This window comes from Rhinolophus sinicus, chromosome 17 (genome assembly GCF_057876585.1).
Source record: "Rhinolophus sinicus isolate RSI-liver-muscle chromosome 17, RSI-T2T, whole genome shotgun sequence".
NCBI lineage: Eukaryota > Metazoa > Chordata > Mammalia > Chiroptera > Rhinolophidae > Rhinolophus > Rhinolophus sinicus.
In genome coordinates, this window is record NC_142517.1 from 189,839,168 (window position 1) to 189,855,639 (window position 16,472).

The following is a 16,472-nucleotide window of genomic DNA, read 5'->3' on the forward strand; positions in this document are numbered from 1 at the left end:
CCTTCCTGTGTTTGTTCTAATACTTTAATGACGTTTGTGAAACAATATGCCATGTAATTATTTACATTTTAAAAGTTTACATAAATAGTATCATACTGTAGATATTCGTTTGCAGCTTGCCTTCACTTACCATTGTATTTAGAGTTTCATCTATATTGATGCCAGAAGATCTGGTTTACTCATTCTAACTGCCATAAAGTTGACCATTATAATGTTTCAATCATCTGGTGCTTAGTATTATTTAATATTTCTTTAGGATATGTATAAGAAATTCAAAGTTCTTAATATGTAATAAGAAATTCAATACGTGCATAAGAAATTCAAAGTTCTTAATATGTAATAATATCATGCCAATCCTTTTTATGTTTCATTTTATTCTCATTAGAAAAAGAATACTTTTTTTATTGGCTGTAAGGATCTTGCTAACTAATGGGACTCGTGATTCACTGCTTTTGCCATAACACAGTAATTGAAATCTGTTTTATTTCCCCATAGATGAAGTACTGACTATTCCCCAATACAGTGTAAATACTACTTTTGAAATTAAAAGATGCTTAAAAGAAAAACAGTCTTATTTGCCCAATGTTAATTGCTCATATTCCATTAAAAAATCATGGATACTTTTTAAAAGAAAAGATTTTTGTTTCAAATTTTCTCTAACAGTTAAGTCTAGAACTTGTTTAAGGTAAAAAAAAAAAAATGTCAATAAGCAGTAGTAAGATTTGTAGACATAGAATCTTCCATAACTTTTATTTTCTGAAGGGAATAAATTATTACTCTGGCAGAGTTGGGGGAGAAAGAAGAGATAAACTAACCTTTGCTGGACAAATATGAGTAAATGCAAGATTGTATGTAAACCTCACAGGTCAGCAGTGCATTGAAATTTTGCAGATGAGGAAATTCAGGCCCAAATATGTTATGGAACTTACTCAAGATCAGAGCCTGGACTGAAACTCATCACTCTCAGACTCCAAAGCTATACTGACTACCAGGAAAAGAATTGTGAACACCTAACCTATCTGACACATAAATAGCAGTTTAATTCATTCCACCAATGTTTATTTGGATCCTTTCGTGTGAGTTGGGGGGGGAGGGGCTAATATTAGAAAAGCGATGAAGATGCAGTATCTACCCAGGGTGAGAAAATAGGCTATTTAGAACAACAAAGATTCATTCAATGATACCATAAATGTGACTATTTAATTAGATATCTCTATTTTGCTTTGTTGTCTTGACATTGTTTACCAAGTAATTATCTTTGTAATTATTTAACCATGCCAATTTTATTAAATTGAATGGGATAATAGGAGTGGAAATGCTTTGTAAATGACAAAGTCTTTGCAATCATTTGCTAATATTACTCATTATTCTGTAAAATTTACAAATGGAAATTTCAAACCTAATACATGTGATTCTAAATGCAAAGGTTGATATATCTCTCTAAAGTTGGAGTCTTCATATAATACCTGCATCTCTTTGACACCAAAGCCCCATGTAAACTTTACAGCCCTGTAATGTAGTAAACAGCCCTGACACTTGGTTTCTTCCCAGGCCTCCACCACCTGTTAGAGACATTGACTTCCTTAAGCCGCAGAGCAGATCATAGTTCCAACCTCATGCCCGTCCAGTACCTGATCATTTCTCCCTATTTCTACCTGTATCGTTGGAATCCGCTCTCTCACCTTGATTACTGCAGTAGCCTCCTCAGTCCTACTCACCTATAGTCTCTTGGTCACACAGTGTGATCTTTTATCAATCTTTATCAATTGATAACGATTCTCTTGTTCAAAATTCACCAAATGACGGCCCCTAACAGCCAGAATAAAGCCCATACCCCTAATGTGGCCAGCAAGGTACTGTATAAACCAGCATCTTTTACCTCCCTGCCATGGTCTCAGCATCCTCTCCTACCACTGAAAGCAGAGCCTGTGTGATGTTCCGAGCTGTGCCTAGAGCAGTGCCTTTATCTTGGTGGACACTCGCTTGTTGAAGCACTGACTAGGTCCTTACTGCATATCAGTGGTGGTTGTTGCCCTTTTAAAGATTCCTTCAGTTTGTCTTAATCGAGTATACCACTGCTGGAATGCTAAAGTGCTTTCATGGATGTTTCTGACACATGACACATCAGCATCATGACAATACTTTATCCTACTGATGTGTAATCTTGAATCTTAATTTACAGTACCAAAAACACAGAGATAAATTAGGGACAAATTAGTGAGGTGGAAATGAGAAAACCATTTTGAAAGAGCACAAAATATTTATTTTATTAGTCCATGCCGTCTTTTATCTAAATAATAATGTTTGCCACAACCTGACATTGCTTAGCTTTTGCTTTATCATCAGAAGAGATTTATTTCTTTTCATCATTCTCAGATAGGTGAAGTTAATCCCTTAAAACAAATTTCTGTAAAATAGGCTGATTTTTGTTGTTGTTTTATTTTTACAATATTTCTTAGGAGCAGCACTTGATGAGTGCTGGCACGGCTGAAGACATTTAGCAAGAGAAAGACAAAGATTAGGACCACAAGACCCCAACAATTGAGGAAAGGAGAAAGAAAACCTGGTATTTTCACTATCCTCTCTGAAAATCAGTGTGGTGACTTGCGCTAATTACTATCTCATCAGGATTCCTCTCTGGTCTGTGGCATTCTATGTGAATAATTTTGAAGGCTGATTTAAGATTTTGAGGATGAATTCGATTGGTAAATTAGGATGTCAGCTAGGCTAATGGTACTATCAGCTGGCAGTCATACCCAGACCCCAAACGATTCTGGCCCTTAGTGAGCTAGAACCTATTCCAGGGGTGTGGTTTCGAAGAGGGATGTCTCGGGTTGACTAGAGACAGAAAAAGGGAGAATTGCCCACATACTCTGGCAGGAGTTAAAATAACAATAACAGTCCTCCTACTTAACAGGCTGAGTCAGAAGCACATTCTACTGGTTTCTCAGCAGTTCTGAGCAGATTGTTTGGGCTGCAATTCTGTAGGCAGAGGTGGGTACCACCTGCTGCTAGAGGCTGTGGTTCTTGTTAGCAGGCTGCTGTTATTAAGTCTTGGCTTTTAACAGTTCATCCAAATGGAAATAGGCAAAGATGAAAATGGGGTGCTGATAAACACTACACTTTTCTAATGGTTAGAATAAAAGAATGGTGGTCCATGAATGGTTACTATGCATTTAGTTCTTTCACTGGCCATGAGTATAAGGCACTTAAAAAGGGAGGCTTACTGTGGGAGGTCTTGTTTGTTTGTTTGTTTGTTTATTTATTTTGGTGGGAGGTCTTAAAAGTCAAATTTTGCTGGATGTTTGTCTTCAGAAAATTCTGTAGACCAGTAGTGGTAACCTTAATCGGGAGAAGGAGTCAAAACCAGTAGAAATCTGCTTTCTGCTTAAGTAGAAGAGGGGAAATCATCATGTGGTTACTGACCTCATAATCTAAGAGCTGAGCACTCCTGCTCCCCCAGCCCAGACCTCTGGTACATTTACCTGAAACTTTCAATGGCCTTTGATGAGTTTGCCTTCTTCTGACATTTATAACCTGACTCTCTTGCATGCTGGAACCATGTGATTTTTCATATATATCAGATCATTTCTTTTGGCTATTTAAAATTTTCCTATAATACAAAGGTCCAAACTCATTAAACAGAGCTCCAAGAAGCCATTTCTGGATAATTTCAAATCCCTCCTTCTTACCCAATTGCCTTTCCTTCTATCTAATCACAGCAGGCTACTTGTTGCTTCCTCAACTTAATGATTTGTCTTTGTATACCATGTTTTTCTCATGTTACTATTGCCTTGCTATTTCTGCAACCCCTCCCTAAATAACCATCTTTTCCTTGTCTGATTTGCAAAAAGTTATGTCTGTTCAGTTCAAATGTCATTTCTTCTATGAAGCTTCCTTCTCCAGGCCCCCCAAAATGGTATTAACTGTGCCTTTGGTGAAAGAGGGGTTTCCATAGCCTTTTAAACATACCTATCTAGACTACCAAAAAATCATCTTGGTGTGTAATTTTTCCATCTCTGTCTTTTTTCCCAGCTCTGTGAAGTCCTCAAAGGCAGAAGTTTTGTCTTTTCCATATCTGTGCCTCCAGAACCATGTTATGAGATTTGAAACAATTGTTGTTAATAGTTAACAACAGTAAAAGAGTACATATGATTGAAAGTGTAAGTGGTAAATAAATGAGGAATTACCTAGGTGAAAAAGAAATGAGTTGTCATGCTAGGTAGTACATTTACAAAATAGGTTTTATGGTGGTGGTGGTGGCAGTGGTGGTTGGGTTTTTGTTTTTTATTTTTTATTTTGGTCATTTCTTTTGTATGTGTGGTTGGTTGTTTTGGATAGGAGAGAAGACTATGTTTATAGTTAGAAAGTAAGGGAAGGAAGAAGCTGATACTGTGAGACCACAGAGGGATATTTAAGGAAACAAAGCTCTGTAGGAGACAGGAAGGATATGTTAAAGAACAAGTAGGGAGATTAATATTAATAAAAATGAGGGCCAACTATTTCTCTGAAGAAAAGTGAAGCCAATGAGGGAAGGTGAAGATGGACTGGACAGACAGGACGTAGACCTTGTGTAAAAGCTTCTAGCTTCTACCATCTCCGGAAAGACAGTGCTTCCACTTTGTTCTTGGTAGCCATTAGATTGTCTTAAGATTCTCTGGAAGTGACTGCAAATTCTGTCTTGGCCAGAAAGCAGGTATTATAAGAGGACCAACCTGAAGGCTGAGCCCTCCTTGCTCCATCCATACCAGAAAATAAAAAGGGCAATTTAAGAGACACTGGAAGAAATGCTCTTTCCTCTTTTCTCATTTCTCCCACTCCAACATCCATGGGCAGTCAGAATTTGCTGTGCAAGCAATTACTTGAGGATAATTACTTAAATTTGTTTCATTCAACCCTATTACTTCTATTAGTCTCATCCTTTAAAAAAAATTCATTATACTTTTCTTCAAAACCAAATATATTAGTTAGGATTAGCTAATTGCTAAAACAAATAGATCCAGGAATGTGTTATAACTTTATTTCTTGTTCATTGAACAGTCCTGGGTGAGTGTTTGGGTTGGGAGGCTGTCTGTCCTCTTCAAAGTAAACCAGGGATCCCAAATCCTTTCATTTGTGGCTTTATTTTGTCATTGTCTCCATCCAGCTATCCAGCTGGTTAGAAGGGCAAAGACCAAGGAGAAGCACGTGGAAGTTGTATATGAGCTAAACCCAGAAGTGGATACATCACTTCTGCTCACATTGCATTGGCTAGAGCTGAGTCACATGACCACATCCACCTACAAGAGAGGTTTGGAAATGTACTCCTTCTGTGTACTCAGGAAAAAGAAGAAAGCAATTTTGGTAAACTGCAAGCAGTCTCTGTTATACCAATGCAAAGTCTATCTACAGAATTAATACAGTTGAACATTTGGATCAAATAGTTCAAGCCCTGGCAGAATAGATACCTATCATACCATAGAGATAAAACTGTGAATCATAATTTCAGTATCATGTTAAAATAGTGAATGTATTCTATACATCAGTTTATCAGTTAATTCTTACAGTAGCACACAAATAAGGTATTTTTTTTATAAACCAATTTATAAAAATAAGCTTTATGTCCAAAAGGATTATGGCTAAAAAAGCATGGTGCCCTGTACTGCTCTTAGTTTTCTTCAATAATTTCTTGCTAAATGGATCAATTGATTAATTAATAGATATAGAAATCTCTATTAGGGGAAAAGTAAAAATGTGTACTTTGATGAATTTCTAAAATTCATTATAAAAAAGACATGGATTGGGATGATCAAAACTCCTTTTGAACTAAAGGCTATGTCCTTTTCAAGAAAAATAACAAGTAAAGGTAAAATATTGAGAGGGAAAAAACCCACAGTTGGTACTTTTGCAAAGATTTTTAAAAGAATTTTGATGTTTTGATGAACTCAAATAATCATATAGGACTCACATTATATTTTGTATTTGCTACATCTGTACTATTTATTCAGACAGTGGTAAACATTGCTATTTATATGGAGGATAACAGTGCATGTGATAATTTTACATGCGTAGAATATTATGTCAGTGTTGAATAAAATCCATTCTATCACCTAAATATTCTACAAAATGAATTTATCTGCTAAGTAATTCTGTCACAGTTTCATTTTCCTGTGACAGCAGAATGCTTGGGGTTTTGTGAAAATACTGCATTGCAGTAAGTGTATGATCACTCGTTTTTCCTTGAAGGTTAAAACTGTCTTTGAGAGTAGGTAGCAATTTAATCAAGTTTTCATTGCATCACAGAACATTTTAAAATGAATAAACCCCAATGAAACTGACCTTTTCTGCAAGTATTATATGGCAGTTTGATGCGTCAGCCTATGTGAGAAGAATGAGAGGTGATGAGCAAAAATCCAGCATGGCTGAACCTGGAGGCTGATTGCTTCTAAGCATCTCTGTCAGGTCTTTCTTTCTGAGAAGCATAGTGACTTACTTGTACCTGCAAATTTCTTGCAATTAATTTTTTTTTACTCTTTTTGTGTTCTCACCCACCCCCTGCACTTTTTTCTAATGAATATCAAGGACTCCAGTCATACCATGTGCTCAGTAATTACTACAGAAAGCAGTTTGATTCTGAGACAGTTGTAGTCTCTGTAAGAGAAATTTAGAATTCACTAAAGCAAATACTTTAGTGAGGGGGTGCCAAAGCTTGAGTCATTTAAAATCATTGTGAACAATGCTCTAGGAAAGATCCGGTAGTAATCAATCCTGAATAAAGAGCGAAAGGCCAAAACAACAAAAAATACCTTTTTTTTTTTTTCTCCCCTCAAAGACAGACAGACGGCTGTGGTACTAGGAAGTTTTTGCTACTGGGAAGCAGTGTGTAAGCCTTTTTGTTTTGGCTTGTGTATTCCTTTTGGCATCTGTTTACAATTGGATAGGGTCTTGTTTTTGAACCCAAGAACTCTAAAGGAAACTGTTTCAAAATCAAGAGGACTTGAGAAACATAGTAATGTAAGACAATATAGTATCACATACATGCACACTCATATGTAATAGACCTATACACACGTGTATCTATGGGTCATTTAAATATACACTGCAAAAGTAATGTTTGAACGGAACATGAGGACAGGGAAATTTGTCAATGAAGCTCTATAGGGAAATAATATGCTGCCATGTGATTTGTGTATAATTTTCTCATTGCAGAGCTGAGAGCTGTATTACATAGTTTAACATATTTGTACATAGAAAATACATGGCAAACCCTTCTAACTTATATTTTTCACAATGGTTTAAGTCATAGCAAGCCTATCCTGCAACTATTGTTTCTGGCAGCCAGAATCCACTGATCTCTAATCCTCTTAGCACCCCTGTGATCAGAGCTGCCATCGTCTCTCAATTGACAACTGCAGCAGCCTCCTGTCTGAACTCGGTTTTCAGTCTTGCCCCGCTGTGCTCTATTTTCCACACAGAAACCATATGGTCTTTTACACAATTATTACCACCCTGCTCAACATCTTGCAAGGATTTCTCATTATACATTTTTTTCCAGCTTTATCGAGATATAATTGTCATATAACATTGTGTATGTTTAAGGTGTACAGTGTGTTGATTTGATACACTTATATATTGCAAAATGATAACCACCATAACATTAGCTAACCCCTCCATCGTGTCACATAATTAGTATTTCTTTGTTTTGGTGACAATATTTACAACAATATCTATTCTGTTACCAACTTACAAGTATATAATGCAGTATTATTAACTGTAATCACCAATCTATAGTGTGTACATTGAATCCCCAGAACTTACTGGTTTCATAACTCAAAAGTTTTTACCCTTGACCAACATCTCCTATTTCCCTCCTTCCCATTATACTTAGAAATAAATCCACATTCTTCACCAAATTCTCCACAACCTGTCTCTACTTAGCTTTCATAGCACTCTTCCTGTATCTTACACCAAGTCAGCCTCAAACACACCAAGCTCATTCCCACCCCAGAAGCTTTATACTTAAAGTTCACATCTCTTTCCTGGACCATCCTTACCCCAGTTCTTTGCATAGCTAGCACCCTCCACATCATTTGAGTCTCTTCTCTGAGCTCACCTCCTTGGAGATGCTTTCCTGAACCCCCTATTGAAAATAGGGCCTTCCACTTGCCTTGTTATCTTCTTATTCTAAATTTTACATTAAATCTCAAGTATTAAATTTAATAATTTAACATTAAATATAAAGTCAGTATTTTCATATTAAACATTTACATTTTATATTTTAATTAGGTGTTTGGTTACTCTAATGCAACTTTACTAGGATAAGAATTTTATATGACCTGTGACATGTTGAGAGAATTTCCTGTCTCAAAATGAATGTATTTTCCCCCATCTCCAGTCCCATTACTTTTACCTTCATTCAAATGTTTATATGCTTTCTCATTAATTATTGCATTATTGACCACCTATCCACTTATGTTTCTAATCATAGCCTTCTGCAACTCTTTCCCTGACTCGTTATTCATCTGCTTAAAGTTACTCAGTTGTATGCCATTGATAATGATAACATTTTATACTACACAGCCTGACAAACAAGATGCTTCATCATCTGGACACTTGCCTCTCTGCCACATGTTCCACTACTCCTGTTTCTGGCATTCTGAAACATCCTTGACGTTTCCAGTTCTCTTATTCCCCCATGTCTTTGTGCTGCTATGTTTTGTGTGTAGAATTACGCCCTTGAATGCCCTTCAAGATTGAAAACAAGTTTTGTCATTCTGGTATCTCCCATGAATTTTCTGATTTCTTTTTTTTTTTTTCTGATTTCTTAAGAACTTCCATAGAATCACTTTATACCTCTATTAAAGCACTTATAATATTATCACCTAACTGTATGTGGACATGTTAGCTTCTCTCAGTTAGCTCCCTAAGACCAAAAATTGAGTCTTGCTAGTATTTACCTATCTTCAGCATCTAGAACTGTGCCTGGGACGGAATAGGTGTACATTAATTATTGTTAGCTCTCATAGCACTCAGTGCCTCAAAGGAGACGTAGCTATGCATCATGATTTGCATTATCCTGCGTTTACCAAGAAAATATTTATGTTCACCTAATATGGCTGTTTCCTTTGGTCTCTATGATTAAAATACCAGACACTGAATATAATATTAATTTTACTATTTCATTCCAATGTGTTTCTGGAGGTAAAACAAAGAGAAGAAAAGGTAAGGAAGATGAAATTAAATCTTGCATCTTAGAAGTTCTCAACCAAAATGCCCACAGGAAATATGGATATCATGTCAAGGTAAAAGGCAGTTGTTTATGGCCATTTTCTTGGAGAAAAGCAGTTATCTAGAGCATTTTTCTATCACTGAGTTTTTTGATCCCATCTTCAGTTCATTTTTTTTTTACATAGCTTAACTATGAACTTCCTCACCTAAAATTGGAGAATTTCCTTTCCTTTACCTCCTAGTTTACCTAAAATAAAATAAAAAAAATCAAAGGAGCAAATATATTTCAAAAATTAATATGCCTCCTCAAAATTTTTGACTTTCCTAGAAATGTGTTTTATTTTTAAATTAAACATTTTTTTACATTCCTAATCATGTTTTTTTGTTCTTGGCCAGGTCCTATTTGCCTGACTTACCTATGATGGGTCTTTTTCTATATCAAAATATTTTTACCTATGGGTCCACCATATAATATTGCCACATCTGTGCCTGTATTTACATTAAAACTTTTACATGTAAGATTGGAATATTTGTTTTTTTAGAAAAATCAAACACTATGTATATTTGTTTACTTGAGTATTTTTCCAGTTCAATTTTTTACCATCTCAAAAAATAGACTAACTGTATATATTTCAGGCCTGAAGGATTTAGTAAATTTGTGCCACATCATATCACTTTGGAAGTTTGGCAGAATACAAGTAGCAAGCTACTAAAAATTGACCTGATTTCTAGAATATCCAGGGTAAATAGAGATATGTCTGCTCCAAGAGATAAATCAAGCAGTATCTGAAGACTGGCCCAACTGGATCAGAATTGAATTATGTGGAAATTCCAAATGATAAAAATTTTGCTTGCTTTCTTTTTGGCCCAACTCAACTGTTAGAGTGAAGAAGACTACTTTCAACTTAACTCAGAATTCCCCTGAGTCACAATTACAGCCGGCAGTGGCACAGCAAAACATAGCACACAGACTGCCCTGAATCTAAATAAAAAAGAGAAAGGAAAAAGGAAACAGAAATTGATCTGGTTTATATGACTCATACTTTACTTTTATGTAACTCACATTTTACCTTCTCTAGAAGGAAACTAGTATTTAATATAATTAACTAGATTTTGGACTTTCATGTATGTAGTAGTTTATTTAAAAATGCATATAATACAGATATTTTGCATCCAATCATTTATATATGTGTGTGTATACATAAATATACTTGTACATATACATATATGTGTATATATATATGAAGGTTTATATTCATGTAGCACCTCTGGTGTACTCTTATTATTGCATTTGCTGTGTCATCTTGTATCTTTCAAACACATCTTGCCCTCCAGTATAGTGTGAGCTGTGTGTGGCCAGAATCCATCTTTATCATCATTGTGTTCCTAGTGCCTAAGATAATTCCTGATATAAAGCTGGTATTTAATAAATGTTTATTGAAAAGATTCTAGAAGGCACAATAAATGAATTGATGATTTATAATGATGTGGAATTAAGTGAAGGCTCAATACATGCTTGTTAAAGCAATTTATAAATACAAATGGATCCTGACGTACGATTTCTCAATTTTATGAAAAAGTGATATATACACATTCAATTGAAACTATACTTGGAACTTTTTAATGTTGCTCTTTTCCCAAGCTGGCAATATATGATATGATACTATCCTGTGACACTGGGCAGCTCCCAGTCAGGCACGCGATCACTGGGATAAATAAACAGCAGAAACTCTACAGGGTGCTGTGTTGCCAGCATTTTTCAGATATTGTGTTTTGTCCACACTTAATGTAGGCTAGGCTAAGGTATGTTGTTCAGTAGGTTAGATGTAGTAAATGCTTTTCTGACTTAAGATGTTTTCGATTACAATGGGTTTGTTGGGATGTAACCCCACTGTAAGTTGAGGAGCATCTGTAGTGCCTCTTAAGGAAAAGTCCGATTCTCAAGTCGTTTAGGATCTCTGTCTTTTACTCAACACTCTCTGTTTCCTTGTCTCAATGTCTCATCAGATGAATGCAGATCTGACCAAGCTTGTATATCTTTATAACCTGATGTCATAACTCAAAAAAAAGAAAAAAAAAGGCAGCTGAAAGAACTTCATGGGACTCATACTGAACATAAACAAAAAAAGAATTCCATCTTACATTGTTCATCAAACATCAAGTAAAATATTTGCCAACACTTGTATAGTTTAACGAACAAGAGCTCTTCAGAACATGGTATTTGACTGGACCACAAACTAAACTCAAGAAAACAATAAAGTAAATACCTGTCAAAATAGTACAATGTTCTTTATCATTCCCCTTCTCACAACAAATAGATTGATAGGAAGGTATGTAAGTGGGTAAACAATAGATAGATAAAATAGAGAAACTTTAATTTATATGGCAAGTCTCTTAAAAGAAGAGGGTTACCTTTTCGTTTCAATTAAGTTTTTGAACGTAGAATCTAGCCTCTCGTTTCAATCCCAGTGACACTGTCAGGTCTACCAGTTTCTTTCTAAAGTGTCTCTAAGAGATGCTTCTGTATTTAGCCACTCCTCCTTCCAATTTGCTTTTAGTACCAATACTGGATCAATCCTTCTAAAAAATACACTTGACTATGCCACTCCCTTCTCTCACATCTTTTCTGGGTGTCTCATGCCTGCCTGGCAGCCTCGTTTCTCCATGTCCCGCTTCACTCTGGACCACAGTGAACAATCTTGTGCTTCACACATGTTCCTCATTCGTCTAGTAAACATTTGCTGTTGAACCCATTCTGTGCCACTCACTGTACAGGGTGCTGGCGATGCAGAGATGAAATGAACACAGCTCTTCCTCTAAGAGCTCCCAGCCTTGGGAGTGAGACAGAACAGGGAGGACCGTTTAACACAGAGTACTCATTATGGTATATTCCTGGAAGGTGTTGCCTAGCTAGCCCAAGTCAAAAATAACACAGGAGGTGGTCATCCACGCCTCTTTCTTTCTAGCAAGCTTTCCCTCCTTTCTTTGGCTAACTCCTACTTGTCCTTTAATCTCAACTCAGATGTTATCTCCTCCAGGAAGTATTGATTGAATTCTCACTCTGGTAGGAGCTGCCCATGTACCTCTGCCACTTCCGTCCTTTTCTGTATCACAGCATGTACCAGACTCATTTTTGTTACTGGTTGTCTGTGAGCTCCTTGAGCACAAGAGCTATATATCTTCTCTTGTATCCCCATTCACATTCCCTGTGATACATAAAGCCTTTACATTAATCTGTTGGAGACATTATCAAACAATTGCTTCATGAGTTAAGGTTTACCATCTTAGAGTCCAGAAGGCATTTTAGCGGTCATATAAGCCAGCATCCCATTAATTCTATAACGTTCATGACAGGATGGACATTCAACTTTCAGTTCTCCGACAAAAAGTGCAGTAAGTTCAAAGGAATGCAGCAAACAAATGCTATGAATGGTTATGTTGTAAACCCATATACACTTACTATATTTGGAATACGACTTTAATCTGAACATGGTAAGAGGCAGAGCTTTGGTCACATGGCTTGTTTTGTGGAGGGAGAATTGTTGATCAAAAGATGAAGGGACTGAGCAGATAAGATAAAGTGGCAGGAAACAAAACAAATGGTATCTAGCTTATAATTCCACAGGACTTTATCCTTCCTTCTGTGGTAAATACCTAAAATGGATGCCTTTGATGGAAAACCATAAAGTATTTAGTTTTTGAATTTACGCTTTTATGTTCTTATCTTTGAATTTATGCTTTTATCTTGTCCTCAAGTATTGAGTATTGTTTTTAGATTATAGGTGCTTTGATACCCAGCCAGTGCCTTCCCTATAATGTGGAACTAAAGGATTTTTATTTGGTGGTGGTATCAGTAATTACTTATGCCCTAATTTTTTTCTTTGGAATATCTGTGATTCTTTAGACTATTCCTCAGATTTGTACCCAAAGGAGATTTACATTTTATGTGACATTGGACAGTCTGACAGGTCTAGAATCAGATTTCAAACTGGCAAATGTTTAAAACAAAATCATTAATTGTCAAAATTCAAGTTACAATTTCCCTTTTAAGTTTTTTATCCTGATGCTTAAATTTATGTTAATTTAAGGAAAAAATTTGTTAAAATTTTGTGATTGAATGTCTCCTCATACAGTCAAAGAAAAATACTGTTGTAGGAGTCAAAATTTATCTGTTCAGTGGTTCAATAGATACATGCTTATGAAACTAACACTCAGATTTAGTGTCATGTCAAAGTTTGCACATCTAGTAAGTGGGAAAGCCAGAAGTCAAACCTGATTTTCTTGCTAAAAATCTATTACTTATTCCACTATATCTTCAGTACGCAAGCACAGGTCCTTAATTAAATATCATCAGTAGAGGCAAAAGTTTTAGAATATTATTTATTTATGATCTATAAATGAGGTATTTATTAACCCTCTTATATAATGTTAAAAAGGGTTCAGAAATAACACAGCTATGAAGTAGAGGTTATATAGTATGGTCACATAAATTACCTTATCCAGTTTAATATGGTAGATTTTTATCAATGGAACAGTTTTATGAATTGTAGTGTGGTTACCTGGGTTGTATTCTCTTTCTTGTTCAATGCCATTCCACCTGTCCAACTGCTCAGTGAAAGAGCAAGCAATGAATGGATGTTAGTGGATTTGGCTTCTCATTCCAGATCTCTCTGGAAGTGTCTAACTTGGTAAAATAATTTAATCTTTCTTGCCTCAGTTTTTCACTATGGAGCAAACCATGCACTGAATCCTATTGCTAAAAATTTTCAAATAAAAGCCATAAAATAATAACTAATAATAAGTAGCATATATTGAACACTTCCTACTTGCTTGGAATTATGCTTTATTTGTATTATCTTATATAATTCCACCAATAACCTAACACTGGCTTATTGTGTACTATGTGTCCGTCATCTTCAAAAATAATTATACACCCACCAACTCTCTTCATATGAATTTCTTATTAGTCATGGTGTGTGATGAAGAGTGAGTCATCTGTGTAGATGTTTTACAATGCTCCTGACCAGAACAGAAAAGACATGAAACAAATACCTGGATTTTCAACTTAATTTTTTAATGCCATAAAAGACTTTTCCTCAGTTTTGCATAGAAGACAAAGAGAAGGAATGCAAGCTTATTATGAGTCAGTGAATAACTATGTATGCTTAGAACTCCTCAGCATTTATAAGTAAAGAAATAGGTTCCACATAAACTTCTAATGTTGTTAGGGACTAAAACAAAAGTTTCTGTTTTGTAGCAGTAGTAGTATGGATAGTAATAATATAGGCATAATGGAGCCTACATGAAAAGGAAACAATATTCACGTGCTTAATTGTATTATATGACTTGTATTATATTGTATTATGTAAATTGTTTTATTCTTTTGTTCATCTTTGGATATGTAGCAGTACAAAATTATAATCACAATGTTATTATTGACCTGGCACGTTACATGATGACAGGACAGAACATATCATAGAAAACATTCTCGAACGGTCGGTGCCAAGTGCATTATAAAAATGGAGACACGCCCATCCAGCACACAGTGTATTTTTTCTTTAGTTTTTCCAAGCTTTCATTGTTGCCAATTTGGGGGAGTATTTAAAGCTGCCTAGTAATAACTATAATCAGGGACTATTTCTGAGCTTTGTAATCTTTCTAATATTGTAATCCAGAGAAAAACCGTGAGGTTTGTGGTTCTATGGGAATCCCAAGAGAAAAAGTACTGCTCTACTGAATGACATTTTCAGCACACGTCTCAATTATCTAGATATGACATCATTGAATTACTTCTTTGAGATCTTTGCTAGTTCAGAATTATCTACCACACATGCACACCCTGCCTATTATCTCCCATCTATCTCCAAAATGATTTAACAGGTAAAGAAAATTATATCTCGATTGGAGATATTTTAAGCAAGTGTACTTTGGTCATAAACCATTAATATAAATGCCAAGAAGTATCTAAAATAAATATTCTAAAAACAATTCAAAGGTGTTGCTAGACTGACCAGTGACTAGTCATTGTTTTCACAGTATGAAATAGGTTTTTACCACAGACAGGGTATAATTTTAAACTTCTTGAGATATTTCTGCCTCCCTCAAGTAGGATTAGACACAACAGAATACTGGCATATTCCCAGGAATCTGACTAAAAGCAGTCAGTGCCCTGGTTGGAATCTATCACCTTATCATAAATGTCCTGGATTGAGGAAGTGAAAGGTTCAGTTTCTATTTGTGAGAATGATTACATAACCTATCAATATAAATGCCTTATCCCTTTACTCCAATTATTCTGCAGGGGTGTTTCATGTGTGTATTTGTCTTTCTTGGTTCTTTTCTCAAGTCATAAGCAGCAGGCTTGCAAAGCACGAGTCTTCAAACTTTAGTGTCTTGGAATCACCTGGTGAACTTATTAAAATATCAATTTCCAAGGCCCTTACCCAGAAATTCTAATTTCTTAAATTGATGTTGGAGGTAATCGGCTGAAAACACTTTAAGAAACATCGGAAGTGTATAGTCACCAAAGAGCATTTCAGTGTAATGATTTAAACCTTTTCTGAGACAGGATGAAATAGTGTATCTTAAAGATGTTTCTAAATCTACGTGTCACATACTCTCTATTATGTTTACTGTCTTATTCATGTCTAGTAGTTTGTTCCACTGGTGTTATTCTTCATATGCTCTCAATGGAGTTAGAATCTGAGTACCAGTTCTTCTACCATGCTTTAAAATTGGGCTTCTAAACCATTCTCCTCTCACTGATTGAGCTAGTGTTGGCCAACAATTTATGGCTAACAGAACCTTTTCCCTGTGTTTATCTGTAGTTAGGAGGTTGATGAAACATGCATTCAACATTCAATATTTGAAACCCAACTAATAAATAATTGGTGCTTTGGTCAATTTCTATATTACTATCATTCTTTGATTGTGTGCGTCTTATTTTTGCATAATCCTTTTCATACTTAAAAATATGAAAACCTCTAAGTAGAAAATTAGAAAATTGATTCTTTTTTTAGTAAAATGTTTCTCCAATTTACGTCTTTAGCCCTGAATTTGCCCTGAGAAAAGAAATTCTTCAGTCACTCAGAAACTGTCAGGGACATATTCTTCTGACTATTTCTGCTTACTTATTTCTTCCGTTTACATAGTGAAGGAAATGTGACAACTGTACCTTATTTTCTTGTGTCTACAAGCCCTTAGGGCATATGTGTTCAGGAACTTCTGTTTGGTACGCTCTTCACTACTTACTTTAAAGAATAGAA

At 35.5% G+C, this 16,472-nt stretch overlaps 1 protein-coding gene across 24 annotated transcripts in view; it reads left to right on the plus strand.

Moving 5' to 3' along the window:
• Nucleotides 1–16,472, plus strand: part of MAP2 (microtubule associated protein 2) — a 261,018-nt gene that overhangs the window by 169,110 nt on the left and 75,436 nt on the right. For 3 of the 24 annotated variants that reach the window (XM_088794145.1, XM_088794148.1, XM_088794149.1), the window contains one exon: nt 2,460–2,566. The exons of the other annotated variants lie outside the window; for them this stretch is intronic. The gene's annotated coding sequence lies outside the window, so the exon portion shown is untranslated. The remainder of the gene's footprint in view (nt 1–2,459; nt 2,567–16,472) is intronic. 24 annotated transcript variants of the gene reach the window in all.